The 13523-nt window shown below is 44.7% G+C and overlaps 1 long non-coding RNA gene across 1 annotated transcript; it reads right to left on the bottom strand.

Annotated features, from left to right (window-relative positions):
- Positions 1-1150: 1150 nt before the first annotated feature.
- Positions 1151-12993, bottom strand: LOC139792144 (uncharacterized). The gene is made up of 4 exons (XR_011724161.1): positions 12366-12993; positions 8299-8583; positions 8119-8152; positions 1151-4334 (listed from the first exon to the last, which is right to left on the bottom strand). It is a non-coding gene; the product is annotated as an uncharacterized lncRNA (long non-coding RNA).
- Between the last annotated feature and the right edge of the window lie 530 nt (positions 12994-13523).

Below are 13523 nucleotides of genomic sequence, written 5' to 3' on the forward strand. Positions count from 1 at the left end.
GCAGAATCCTGAAGGGAAAAAATCTAACAATGCGCCGCTCTTTACTCTCACTTGGTTTAACTATTTTAGCCACCGGCTGTAACCGATGAAGCTCCCAGAGGCAGATATTATTATCCCAATTCCCGAGACGAGGAAGCTGAGTCACGGGAGCGGGGAGGGGGGGGGGGGGGGGAAGGGGGCTGCCCGGCCGCCCAAGACGGCGCAGAGAGGCCTACTTCCAGGGAAGCCCCGTGCTCAGGCTGGCTTTAATCTGCAGAGATAAAAAGCACCTTTTGGCGCGTCAGAAATAGCGTTTGCTCGACACGGACCCGCCGGGAACCCCACGCCCCTCCTCCCGCCTCCCGGGACTCGGCGGCACTTTCTGCAGATCGGATTCTGAGGGGCGCCGGATCGCGCTCCCGCAGCCGGGAATTAATGGCTCGGGGCTGCCTTCGGCGCGGGAGAAATGAGATTTTCCCCAGCAGTGCTGCAGATGGAGCTCCAAGCAACTGTCAAAAGCGCGGGGACTCCCATCTCCTCCTAACTGGAGGCAGATTGAAGCCGGTGACCTACAAGGAGAGGGCTCTGCGGCGTTCTCCGCAGCTCCCGTGCGATCCAGCCCCTTCCCCTCAGCTGCCACTCCGGGTGTCACGGGCATGGCGGGCCCAGCGCGGGATGCAGCGCCTGAGGTCTCATCTCCTCGTCAGGGCCTGTGGGATTTCTCACCCTTCGCGAGCTCGGTGCCTTCATTTCAATGGGATTTGCTGGGATTTCTGGAGGAAGCAGCCCCAGCCGGCGCCTGCTGCCCCGGCAGCCCCCCAGAGCACAAGGCGAGGGGCTTCTGCCACGTGTGGGGCCCTGCGGTGTCCACAGCCCCCAACCCAAGTGGGGGAAACTCATTCAGTTGCTTATTGTTACCTTTCTCCAGGGGCACCACGCAAGGACGAGGTAGCCCCGAGAAAGGACAGCGTGTTGGAGTTCAGCCCGCGGGTCTGACCCACACCTCCCTCACCCGTGGGCACAGTCACCATCCTGCTTGGCCATGGGCTGCTCTCTGCTGCTCTTCTAGCTACAGCCAGGGTGAAGGCAGGAGGGTGGTGGTAGGAGCTCATAAAGAGTGGTTAAAAAGCCCTTGGAAAGGACCTGGGATTTCAAAACGAGACGCTGACACTACCGGCGCTGCAGCATTTTAATTACAATTCCATGATATCTGTATCACAAAACCTGGCAATTTTAATGACAAAGTGCTGCGATGCCATGAAGTATTTTCAGAACTAATAAAACCTCTGCAGAATATTTCCCTGGAATGTATTAAGATCCAATTTCCGCATTCATTAGCAATATCAAATAGCATGTGGTGGATAGTTATTTGGAAAAAATGCATTCAATGTAAATTGATTTTGTATTATCAGGAATAATGCAGAGAGAGCCTTTTCCAGCATCTTCAGGCTTCAGCCATTCCACCGCCTGCTGCAGTTTATGCCCTAATCTTGTGAGATTTACATAGCATTTTAATTTTCAGTCTTGCCTGCATTTGCCAGCTGAGGGATTCTTATTATATTTTACATTAATTCCAAATTCACAGCATAACAATAGCAAAAAATCAACTGCTGACAAAAGCGAGAGGCCAAACATGACTCAATTAAAATAATATGTATCACTATTAATCACCTCTGCCTGTCGGTTTGCATTCCCGTGGCAGTGCCTCTCCCCACAGCAGCAGCAGCTGTGAGTGAAGCCAGCTCCGTCCCCCTGCTCCTCCCTCCTCCTGGCACCTTCCTGAGGGATGGTGAGGAGCTGGGAAGAGTAGGAAGGAGCCCCACAGGGCAGTGCTGGGAGAAGCCCAAGGATGAAGAGGAGCTGAAGAGGAGCTGAGGATGGGGCCAGCTCCTGCACCAGCATGTTCTGGGCTGCACGTTCTTCCCCCATCGTGCCAGTGGCCCATCTGAGCACTCTGCATGTCTGGCCACCTCCCCAGCACACTGGCCAGCAGCCTTGCACCACTGGCCACCTTGTCCTCACAGTTGTGCAGAACTCAGCTGGCTGCCAAACCTTAACATGTCACGTTGCTATTAACAGTTAATCCACACAAAAATAAGGCAGGACTGATGACAAAGAAAAAAAGCAGACCAGTAATAACCACTCTCCACAAAGTAAAATCCCCTGTCTAAGAGAACCAAAGAGGGCAGGGATCCCACACAACTTGCCACCAGCCAGCCACTGGGTTAATAGAAGACTGACCATGGACAGGCAGTGAAAAAAGGGACATGGGGGACTGAGGCAAGCAGGCTGGCTCTGCTTGTCACCACCCCAGTGCCTGCCATGTACAGCAAGTGAGCTGAAGAGCAGAAGTGGAATGAAGGTCCCAAAGGGCCTGGCCTGGGGCAGCTGCTGGCAAGCTGGAAAACCAGGCAGTGGGCTGGGGGCTGTTCCCCTTGAAAGCAGTCGACAGGCTGACAAGCCCCAAATCCACTCACTGCAAAGCCTCCCCTGGCCTTGGCTATCACAGGTGCTAGGTTCAAAGCAGACTGCTTGAACCAGTCTCTCCACTTTTCTGTGCTTTGTGGAACTACTGGCATTTACTCAAGGTGGGAAAAAGCCACTGTGGGGTCTGACCAACAGCAGCCCTCTGCCCCCATGGATGGCAGGAGCCCTGCTGCAAGGTAAAGTCCTCATACAATGATGGAGAGGGGGGCTGGTGGCAGAGTGAAAATGCAGCTCCCCAAGCTGCAGACTTGCCCAAACGTGGTTTTGAAGTTCACAAGATAAAGCTGGAACTGCAATGCCTGTCCGTGAAATTATGAATCTTTAGAAGAACAATCTTACTTTCTCCTGCATCTGCCTAGCCAAAAGCAGGTGTCCTCACCACCATATTTGAATAAAAATATTATGACCCACAGAGCTTCTCTTGAGAGGACCCTTGACAAGGGCTCTACCTTTGGTAGAAATGGGCAGAGCCATGTGTGCAGGAAGTGATGTCTTATCTCTTTTTCCAGTTAAGTCCTATATGTCTCAGCATTACCCAGGGCCTATAGTCCAGAGGCAGCAGTCACCAGAAACTACAGAGAGCTTGGTTCAAAGGAGAGCAAGGAAAACCATGTGACGTTTGCAGTAAGTGTACAGATTTGCTTTGGTTGTGCTATCTGCTTGCAAGGCACTCCAGTCCAAAGTGTATGGACTCCATTTCATTTGAATAGAAACACTTTGGGTAGTCATGGAGGCAAAGAAACAACTTGCAAGCAGCACTTGCTAGTTTCACAGGAGTATTCATTCATCTGAAAATGGTAACAAAATGGCCCTGTAACCAAGCATATCAAACTTCAGCTTGACTAATTTGTGACTGGTTATCTCTTTGTGAACACTATGTTGAATTAAATCTGAGGAAAAGTGGGTAATTAATGAATCAGTCAATTACATCAGCTCATTTAGAGACAAAGCTTGGCATCTTTTTCAGCTTGTGACTGTCATTGGTTGTGAATGATCAAACACGTAAAGACAGAATATTTTTGCTGAAAAATGTACCAAGCCAGGCAGACCCAGAAGCCTTTGCTATAGAACTGGGTTTGGCTGCCTCCCTGGGTTACTGCTGTACCACAGCTTTCCTCTGCTGAGACAGCAACACAAGGTAACACATCAGGCAGGTTAACAGAAAGAGAAATTATTTTTCTCCCTGTTGCTGAAACTGCTGGGAGAGGCATTTCCGATTTCTTTCTTCAGTAGCAACTCTGGCCATCATGTAGTTTATCTGACCTTTGGCTACACCACACCATGAAATCAGACACCACTAGGAGGGGGTCCAGAACAAAGCCTGGAGAGATTAATAAGAGCATTATTTGCAATGTGGCACAGGGCCATGAGTCACCGTGCAGCCAGGCTGCTGCTGCACCTTCTGGCCACAGGAACAGCCCAAGTTCTGCATCAGGCTTTCTGTTTAAAAAAAAAATAATTATAATCTTCACTTCTGTTCATCTTTTATACAAAGTCCTGGTCAAATAAGTGCATGGGAGAAGACAGAAAAAACCCCACTCAACTGGAGTGGAAGCGAAATATAAAGTTAATGTGTGACTTTCATTCAAAAGAGTCTGTTCTTTGCATGACTGTTTGGGGATTTGGGGGATTAACCAATAAAGAAAAAAATTCTGCTGGTTCAACCTGATGTCAGTGTTGCTGTTACACTTCCTCTAGTGCAAAGGTTTGCACACATGTCCCTCTAATGCCTTCCACCTTCACAGCCTCAGCATGCTAGGGTGCAAATGCAGCTCTCTAGCATATACAAGATCATCTTCTGACTCCATCATGTGAAAATGCTTTGACTTGAAAAACACTGAATTCTGTGCAGGCCAGGTTCAAAGAGTCTGAGGATAAAGAAATATATGTCATTATAACTATTACAGTCCTATACCAAGCCCAGATAATAATAAGAGGAATCATATTTCTTAGCATTGACTGTATTTGACTGTAAGTTTAGATATCAGAAACATCTCGATGAGGAAACAAGAATGATGTGAATAAAGAGATTCAAAATTAATCAAGATTAGGTAAATCACAGCAAGTCACACGTGAATGATATGAGTTATGCTCTGTGCTAAAGAGCTCCCTGAGTTTACCATGCTCTAGCAAGAAGCTGAGGCTGGGGGAGTATCTGTGTGAGGAGCAGAGGTGACAGTCCTGTTGGAGATAAGGCAGCCTCTCACAGCACACCGACCAAGAGGAGACTGTGTAGGGGCTTCCTAGAGACAACTGGCAGAAATATCCTTCTTACCAACCCAGAATCACAGATCATGAAACTCTGATCATTATGGAGGATTTCAACCACCGCATCTGCTGGAAGAGCAACACAGCACTAAGCAGTCAGTCCAGGAGCTTGTTACACTGTGCTATTGATAATTTCATCATCTGAATGCTGGAACATCCAAACCCCCAGTAGGGATTACACTTGACTTGACTTGCCAGTGGTGAATGTGGTCACAGTATCAGCCTTATCAGGCTTATCTTCTGTCACCGTAATGGAACTCGGGATCTAGATGAAGGCTGGCAAGGTAAGCTATAGAGGTATGATTCTGATTGCAAAAGAAGAAACTTCTGTTTACCCAGAAATTGCTAAATTCCCTAGGATGCAATCAAGAAGAGGAAACATGCCCAAAGGCATCTGAACAATTTTTAAAGAGATCTTATGGAAACCTCAGTGAAGAATTATCCTGTTGTGCAGGAAGATGGAGTTTCAGCAGAAAACCTGGTTGGCTAGTGGAGCATCTTCTTCATGAAACCAAATGCAAAAGGAAGCATACAAGAGAAGGATGCAAGGGATACCACCCATTTCCTGAAGAAACTGTCCAATGTGATTGTGGGGCAGCTGTATACTGTCTGTGACAACTGTGGTGACTGGGAAAGTCCCCAATGGCTGGAAAAAATCTGACACTTCATCTATCTTTAAAAAGGCAAGAAAGGAAACTGGGCAGCTTTCTGATGATGAGCAGCATCTCAGTCAGTAGAAGATCAGAGAGTGTGTCCCTCTTGGGAACCATTTCTAAGGCCATAAAGGACAAGAAGGTATTTGGAAACAGTATGGATTTACTGAGGGCAAATTGAACTGGACCAACCAGACAGCTTTCTAAGATGAAATCAGTGAGTGGGTGAAGAAGATGAAAGTTTTGGGTGTAACTTACCCCGATGTTAGGCTCTGAGAGCATCTCACACAACATTATCATTTGGAAATTCAGAAGCTGTGGGCTAGAAAGAGGCACTGAAAACTGGAAGGCATGTCTGGCAAGTCACCAGCAACCAGAGGAGCACCCAAGGAGTCAGTACTGAGATCCATGTTGCTCAATATCTTCATCAGCAACCCTGATGAGGACACAGTCAGCTTTGTTGATGACTTCAAACTGTCTGGACTGACAAATGGCAAAGCTTCTACACAAAGGCTCCTTGATAAACTTAAGATTTGGGCCCATGGGCACATGAGGTTCAACAAGGAAACATCGCTCATTTCAGTCTGGGAAGAACCTTGCTGCAGACTCATCCTGGTGAAAAGGATCTGGGAATTACAGAGGACACAAGGCTGAATGTGAGTCACCAGCACGCTGTCATCTGAACAGAGCACGTCACATCCTGGACTACATTAGTAGTACAGTGGTCAGAAAACTATGGAAAGTTACTATCTCCCTCTATTCAGCTTTCACCCAGCTTTAGGGTCCAGCAGTCCAATAGGTTGCAGAAAAATTGTAACGGGTTCAGCAGATGGCTGCTGAGAAGGTGAATATAATGGTGATTTCTGGATTTCTGCACTGGACTTCAAAGAGACAATTCCACATTTCTCAGTAATATAGGGGAAACTGAGTTTTGCTGAAATGTACTTGAACAAAAAAAAAAAAGAAAAAAATTTTTACGGGCATTCAAGTTTGTCTTCCCCTACCTGCTGCACACAAGCAGAACCAGCAAGCCCTGCAAGCCCATGGCAAGCTCTGTGAGCCTGTGTCAAGTCCTGTGAGCCCATATCAAGCCTTTTGAGCCCCTGCTCCTGCCTCTGCCCCAGTGCTGGGGGACCAAGTTCAGAGCAGGACTGTAGGCACAGGCTGCAGGGTTCTGGTTTTCCCTCCATAGACCCATTCTGCTGGTTCCAGAAATTTGCTGCTCGGGACATCTGCCTCTTCTACCCGCACCCAACGTAGGCTTTGGTCTCTGCATATTTAGACAAGTAACAGCATCTCTTAAAGCTTTCCCAAGGTTGGAGGTTGAAGCTAGATCAATTTAAACAGGAAACGAGCCACAGTTATGTACACAACATCTATATGAACTAAATAACAGTTGTTAACCATTGAAATAAATTACTAGTGACCAGCTTTAGTGAACACTATTTAATTGAGTGTATGTTTGTCCCAAAAGCTGGTGCTTTCTGCAGCTATTAGGCTTGAAACATGACTTATCCCCGGGCTGGCTAGGTGGGAGGTCAGCTAGATGATCACACTGGGTTTTTCCGACCTTAAATTCTGTGGCTCTGTGGAAATTATGTGTCAGAGGGTTTTTCTCGTCAGAGCCAGACAGAGAGCTTGAAATGCACATGGTTACTGACAACTCCCAACTGTCAGTAAAGCTGTTTCACAGAAAGTGTTACATGACTGATGTCTCTACAACTGCACTTTTCCAAACAGATGGGGGAAAAAAATGGCACTGGTCTCAAATCAAATTAGTCTTGATGGATTACGCAAAAGAAATTTAACACATGCTCCACATTTTGAGAAACTTCTAAATATAATATCTCCATTGAAAACAAAGTATATGACAGTGCTAAAAATATGCAAATACGCAGTTATAAAACTATCTTCACGTTACCGAATAAGGACCACTATTAGGGGCTGTAAAAACCACAGTTCCTTGATGCAGGAGACACGTGTCAGGGTTACCACACCTTGTTTAATCTCAGAGATAAGCTCAGTTTTTAAAGTTCACTGTTTGACTTTCAGAGATTTGTCGTTACAGAACACAGGAAAAAAGAAATATGTTTCATTCTAACTGATGTCATATTTGCCTTTAGAAACAATAAATCCATGACATGGGAAAAAAAATAAAATAACTCAAAAGAGAAGGCAGATATTTAAGTTCTGTTGCAGCTGGAAACATGACGTAATAAAGACTTAACCACTGAATCTTGGTTTACCCTGGTTTACTTTCATTATAATTAGACAAGGGTATAATTTGGTTTTACTGAAGTAGTTATACCAGTAAAACATTTACTGCATGTGCAGTTTTATTCATATAAAGGTTTCGTGCATTAGTATGTGTGATGCCATCACCAGCTCAGGAAGGAGAAATACCTGCATCTACCAAGCATTTGTACTGATTGATTGTTAATATGTGCAGATAGATTCTTGAAGAGTGAGAGTCTGAGGATAGAAGCCTTTTAGAATCACTTGTACTAATTAATAAAAGCTGAAAAAGCAGTCTCAGAGACAGAATTAAAGGTATAACAGGTTTGTGCAAACAAAAAAGGCAGATTTTTTTTCTGAATAGTTTCAAATTACACAGATAAAACAGGCCCTGAGAAGTATAATAAATAGGGTCTATATTACAGAGGAATTATTTTCTCAAGAAAATTACATTTTAATTAATTTATAGTAATTTTAACGATAAAAAGAAACTCACATCTGTAGGTTCTTTATTCCATGTAGAAACTGCTCTGAAAAAAAGAATAATGACAGCTCCCTAATTATTATTTTTAAGGTAATTGTTGAAATAAGAAAAAGAATCTCCCATATAATTGTCAAAAAGAATTAATATCCTTTAAGTACAAAAGAAAAAAAAAAATGGACTGTAGCCTCCTACCTGGTACGGGGCCAGGAAGCTTTCTTTGATAAGACTATGGCAGGCAGCAGAGGCATAAAAACTATTGTAGCAGCAGACATTAAAAGCAGTAGCACAGGGGACACTTTTGTTCCACTTGCCAGTGGCCATGTACAAGATCTTTTCACCTGGCTCAGTAGAAACCAATGTGATGCTGTGTGTTGGCAGCAGAGCACCCACTTTTCCACGAGGAACCACCCAGAGCACAACTGCAAGGAAAGGCACTTACAATTCTTCCAAGAGAAGTTAGAATTATGATTGGAGGTCCTGAAAAAAAAAAAAAAAAAAATCAACTAGTGTCTCTGAAGTGCTTTTTTTATCTTCAGTGTATTTAGCAAACATTTTACAAAATATAATTCAGTATATTTTACAAACAAAATTCAGACCTGGCTTCTGCCAGTTTACAGCAGCAGCGGGATGGGGCTCACTGCCCCACCAGGCACCTGCATGACTTTGCAGGGATAGTTGTATGGTGGGAGGTGCTGCCTGGAAAAGGATCTTGCTGGGGCATGTGCTGAGTCAATGTATTTCTCTGGCAGCTTGTGCTGGCAGAACAATTATAGTGGTCAAAGAGTTATTTATAACTGTCCTCCCGCAAGAGGATTCCTGAGGGAGGATGCTGGTACATGCGTTGCTATTCCGTGTACACACACATCTACACATGCAGCAGCTGCATCTCTGTTTAATGAATGCAGGATACTGTTCTGACATAAGTCCTGTGGTTTTTTCCCCAAGGAGGTCACTTGTATGGGGGAAAAAAAGAACACAGCTCTAACCACGGTCCATCCACACCTCATCCAAAAGCCTCCCCACAAAATACCATAACTTCATGAACTCATCAGAACTGACAGCATGGGTAAGCCTCTAACCATACAAACAAACCCAAATACTAATGTGGCTTCACTCACTTTGGCTTGCCTTAGACTCACCTCCTCTCAGAAAGGAGCCACCATACAGCTTCTGAAGACTGTGTGAGAGTAGGAAAATGAAAATTTGCCTCTGAAAAACTCAGGACTCCAAACTCATTCCCCCCACAGGAAAGCCACCCCCATCAGCAACAGCCCAGCCATACTCCCTGCTGGCTGCAGGCCCTTCACTTGCTCATGTGAACAAAGTAAGATCATCACTTAACCAATTTAACTAGTAGTCTACTACAGGTGAAGACTGACCTTCACAGACATCTTTCTTTCCTGTGCTCTAGAATATGGATGAACTGGGTAGGAACAGGAAATTACCTGAAAATGCAGTAGCAAATGCCTAATACACAGAACACAGTGGTATGTATGTGGCCTCCACGCAGCCATGTGCCTTTATTATTGTACTGGCTGAGAGCAGGTTGGTGAGGAACAGAAATAGTCCTTAGGCACTCAGGAATGCATGCCTGCTAGTTTATTTTCTTTGTTTTGCAGTTTCAAACGCAGGCTCTCAGGCTGCCTGTCTGCAGCAAGAGGCTCTGCAGCAGTGGAGACGCTGCTTCCCACACTGAGGTTTTATGCATTTTCCTTTCCTGGCATTTCTCTGTGCAGAGGGAAAGTGTGCATTTTACTCTTTGTGTAAAGAAAATATAAAGAAACTGGGAAACGGGATGGAGTTGTTTACTAACCCTCTCCACAAGCCAACATGATGGTAGAGGAAGACCAAATGCAAAATCTCCATGAGAGAGAAAACAAAGCCTGTCTCTCTTTCATCTTGAATCTCAGGGTCCTGCCAGGCAGACACGATGCTTCGCACATTTAAAGGTGCAAAGCACATAATAGGAGCTATATCACAGGGCAAAGAAATACATTTGCATGCAATTCAGAAGAGGCAGAACTGGTAGAAAAACAATCACAAGCACAATCCGTTCTCCACCACTTTTTCTTCTATATGCAGATCTGTATGTTACAAACTACCACAACAGTAGAAGGAGGCATTACAAACAGGAAAAGGGCAACTGATTCCAAAATTGGGACTCAAAACCTCTTGCATGTGGCATAAAAATTAGGCTAGAGAAGTGATCTTTTGTACTGATGGGGCTGAATTAAGAAGCTTTCATTCATGGTCATTCTATATTTATTTCAGCTACACAATCCCTGGTTTGCTCTAGGGGTTCAGAGGAGCTGGAATGATTTTGTAACACCACTGTGTCAGAGTTTGATGGCTGGTTTTTGTTTCAGACGATGTTAGGGTTGTACAGCAGCTTTCAAAGCGTCAGTATCAAAGGAACAGAAGCAATGTATCTTCACAGTTATTTTTATTCTAAGGCTTGTGTGCTTTGTTAAACTTTCTTTTCAAAAAAAGGAAAAATCCCTCTCCTTAGTGGCACTGAAATAAGCAACACCAAGAATAGATACCAAAATCATCTCCTTCCCCATTTATTTTGTGCAGACGTGAATGACGCTGTGTCAAACACGGAAAAGGAGTGTATTAGTCTCATGCCACTGGAAAAACAAGTGTATTACATTGATGAAATGTCAACTGTCCACCATCCATTTGGTAATAGATTGTGCACTCAGTTTCTCGCATCCGTTGTAGCAGCTTCCTGAAGATATGCTTTGCATTTGCCAACAAGCCAGCCTGCCCTTTGGACTGAACCATTCCACCCGACTGCAGCTTTATCATCAGCCCCTCTGGGCGTGGCCTGGCCTGTCAGATAGTTGTGTATTTAAAAATAGTCAATACTTTCTTAACAACAGAATCCTTCACCTGATTATCTTTTTCTTTCTTTCTTCTTTTCTTTTCTTTTTTTTTTTTTTTAAATTAACCCACAGTCTTCCATCATGTATTCTTCCCACAAAGATTTTTGGCTACCGAAACAGGTGAAAGGTCACACCTGGACATCATCCATCACAGCGGCGTTGTCTCCGCGCTGTGATTGCATGGGTGGCTGTTTGTTTTGCAGGCTGGGGTAAGCAGGTAGGAGCAGCTCTGGTGAGAAGGGCTGCACGCTGTCAGTGCAGCTCCCCAGATGACTTCTATCATCATTTTAAGACTCTGCATGTCATGAAATGCCCTGACACTGAGCTTCAGCCTGTTTCAAATTATACTAAATGCCCACACATAAATCTCATTGGTAGTGGTCCTCCTCAGACATAGGCTGTGAGAAGCTCAGGGTGGGGAGAGCTAAATAACTAGATATGATTTATTCATATTCTGGTTATCACTGGGGGGGGAGGGGAAAGGACTTTTTTTTCAGAGTACCTTTCTTTGACTCAACAAGTAACAGGACTGGAAAGCATCAATGATCACACACACCTCCTCCAAAAGCTCTGGAAAGAAACTGGCTTCTAGAAATTCTTTCCCTTCAGCTGTACCCTTGTGCAACCTGCTTGTCTCTAAAATCTTACAGCAGTAGTTGAACAAGCTGTGCTGTCAGCTGCCTTGTTTTAGGCACATTGTTGATGTACACTAAAAAATAAACATGGAATCAGTACTTGAGGGATGGGTGCAGAGAGGGAGCCATAAGATGAGTGGAAGGAGCCTCTGTCTGTGAGAAGTGACTGGTTCAAAGAGCCCCCAGTTGCTGCCTGTTTTTGTCCCCTCAACTTGCCCCCACCTTGCACAATCTAGGGACAGACAAACAAAAAGCAGTGCAGGAGGAAGACCGTAACACAGCACCAGGCTCTGGGAAGTAGTAAGCATCTCCAGAAATGGGGAAGGCTGAAAGGAGCAGTGGGCAAAGAGAAGATATTACCAGCTTGATGAAGGTAAGAAGCACTGTAAAAAAAAGAGAAAGGAAAGTGGATAAATTAGCTCAATAAATTTTGTAATGAAAACAGCTGGATGAGTATCTCCGGAGACTGAGAAGAAAACAGAAACAGAATGGAGAGATCATCATCATCTGTCCATGCTTCTAATGATGACAGATATGACAGCCTGCCCAAGCCAAGCGTTCCCTTCCTGCTGCAGCACTTTCTCTCCCCAGAACAAAGCTCCTCAGCAGTCACTTTGGGACCAACAAAAAATAGACATCTTTTACTACTGCCTCCTGTGTTTTATTTACTGTTCATTATTTTGCTTTTGTATTTTCCTTCCTGCACATCTTCATGATAGTTAGTAAAGTTCATTACCTGCAAAACTGCATTTGCTGTGAGTGGGCACAAGAAACAGGCTTCGCTTTGCCTTCCAGCCTCTTTTCCAAGCTGGATCCTCTCAGTCTCTTTAGCAGCATTTGTCCTTCACCAGAGGTCATGTAAGAAATATGTGTTTAGTAGTAGGGTCAAAAACTTTTCATTGTGATGTTTCTTTATCCCAAGAGGTGTGTATTTAGCTATGTTCATCAGTTTGTGCTCATTTCTTCTGTCAAATCCAACATACAACAACAATCCAACATACAGTTTCAGTGTAGAGTTACAATCTCTCTCTCTTTACTCCAATAAACTGCCAAAACAGATATTTCTGTCACATCATAGGGAATATTCCATCGATTACCAATTACATATCAATAGCAGGGATGAGACCTATGACAGAAATTGTATTATTATCTAACCTCTACACACCTTCTCTGTGTTTTGCAGACCGTTGCATGAGAAGCCATGTAAAATGCCATGTCCCTTTGGAGGGAAGAGCAGGAAAGAGTAACTGGCACCCAAGTACACACTTCAGAGGTTGAGCCAATGTATTTTGAAGTTTAAAAAAATATATACTTTATTCCAGGTAGTGGTCTCCTCTCTCGAGTGAAGCTTCCTGACTCTGTCCCTGACTACCATTCAGTTTCACCCCTCAGCCTCGGGCTATGGGGGATGAGGAGGGTAACCCAGCATGGCAAGCAGCCAGCCTGCCAGAGGGCTGGCAAGCTGCCATTCATTGCAACTCCCAGCCATGGAAAGAGCTTTAGAAGGAATCCTGGGAGCTGCAGACCAGGAAGTTTGCCATCTTGCTAATGGCAGAAGGGTTTGAAAAAATAAAGTCATTGTAGACAGCGATAAACATGGTCTTTTGGGATGGAGGCAGCATGGCTTCTGCAAACACACCCTGCCCCACCAACCCATTGCAGTCCTCAGGTGCATCAGCAAAGACAGAGTGGATCCAGCAGACACAGAACAGTCCAATATTGAAAAAGCTTTTGATGAGGTTCCACACCAAAAGTTATCAAAAAAACTAACTTGCCACATGATGGGAGGAAAAGGTCTTACACACAGAAAACCGGAGGCAGGACAAGAAACAAAAGATAAGGCTTAATAGTCACTTTTCAGGATGGAAAACAGGCATCAGAAAGGTTTCCCTAC

Source organism: Heliangelus exortis, chromosome 2 (genome assembly GCF_036169615.1).
Source record: "Heliangelus exortis chromosome 2, bHelExo1.hap1, whole genome shotgun sequence".
Taxonomy (NCBI): Eukaryota; Metazoa; Chordata; class Aves; order Apodiformes; family Trochilidae; genus Heliangelus; species Heliangelus exortis.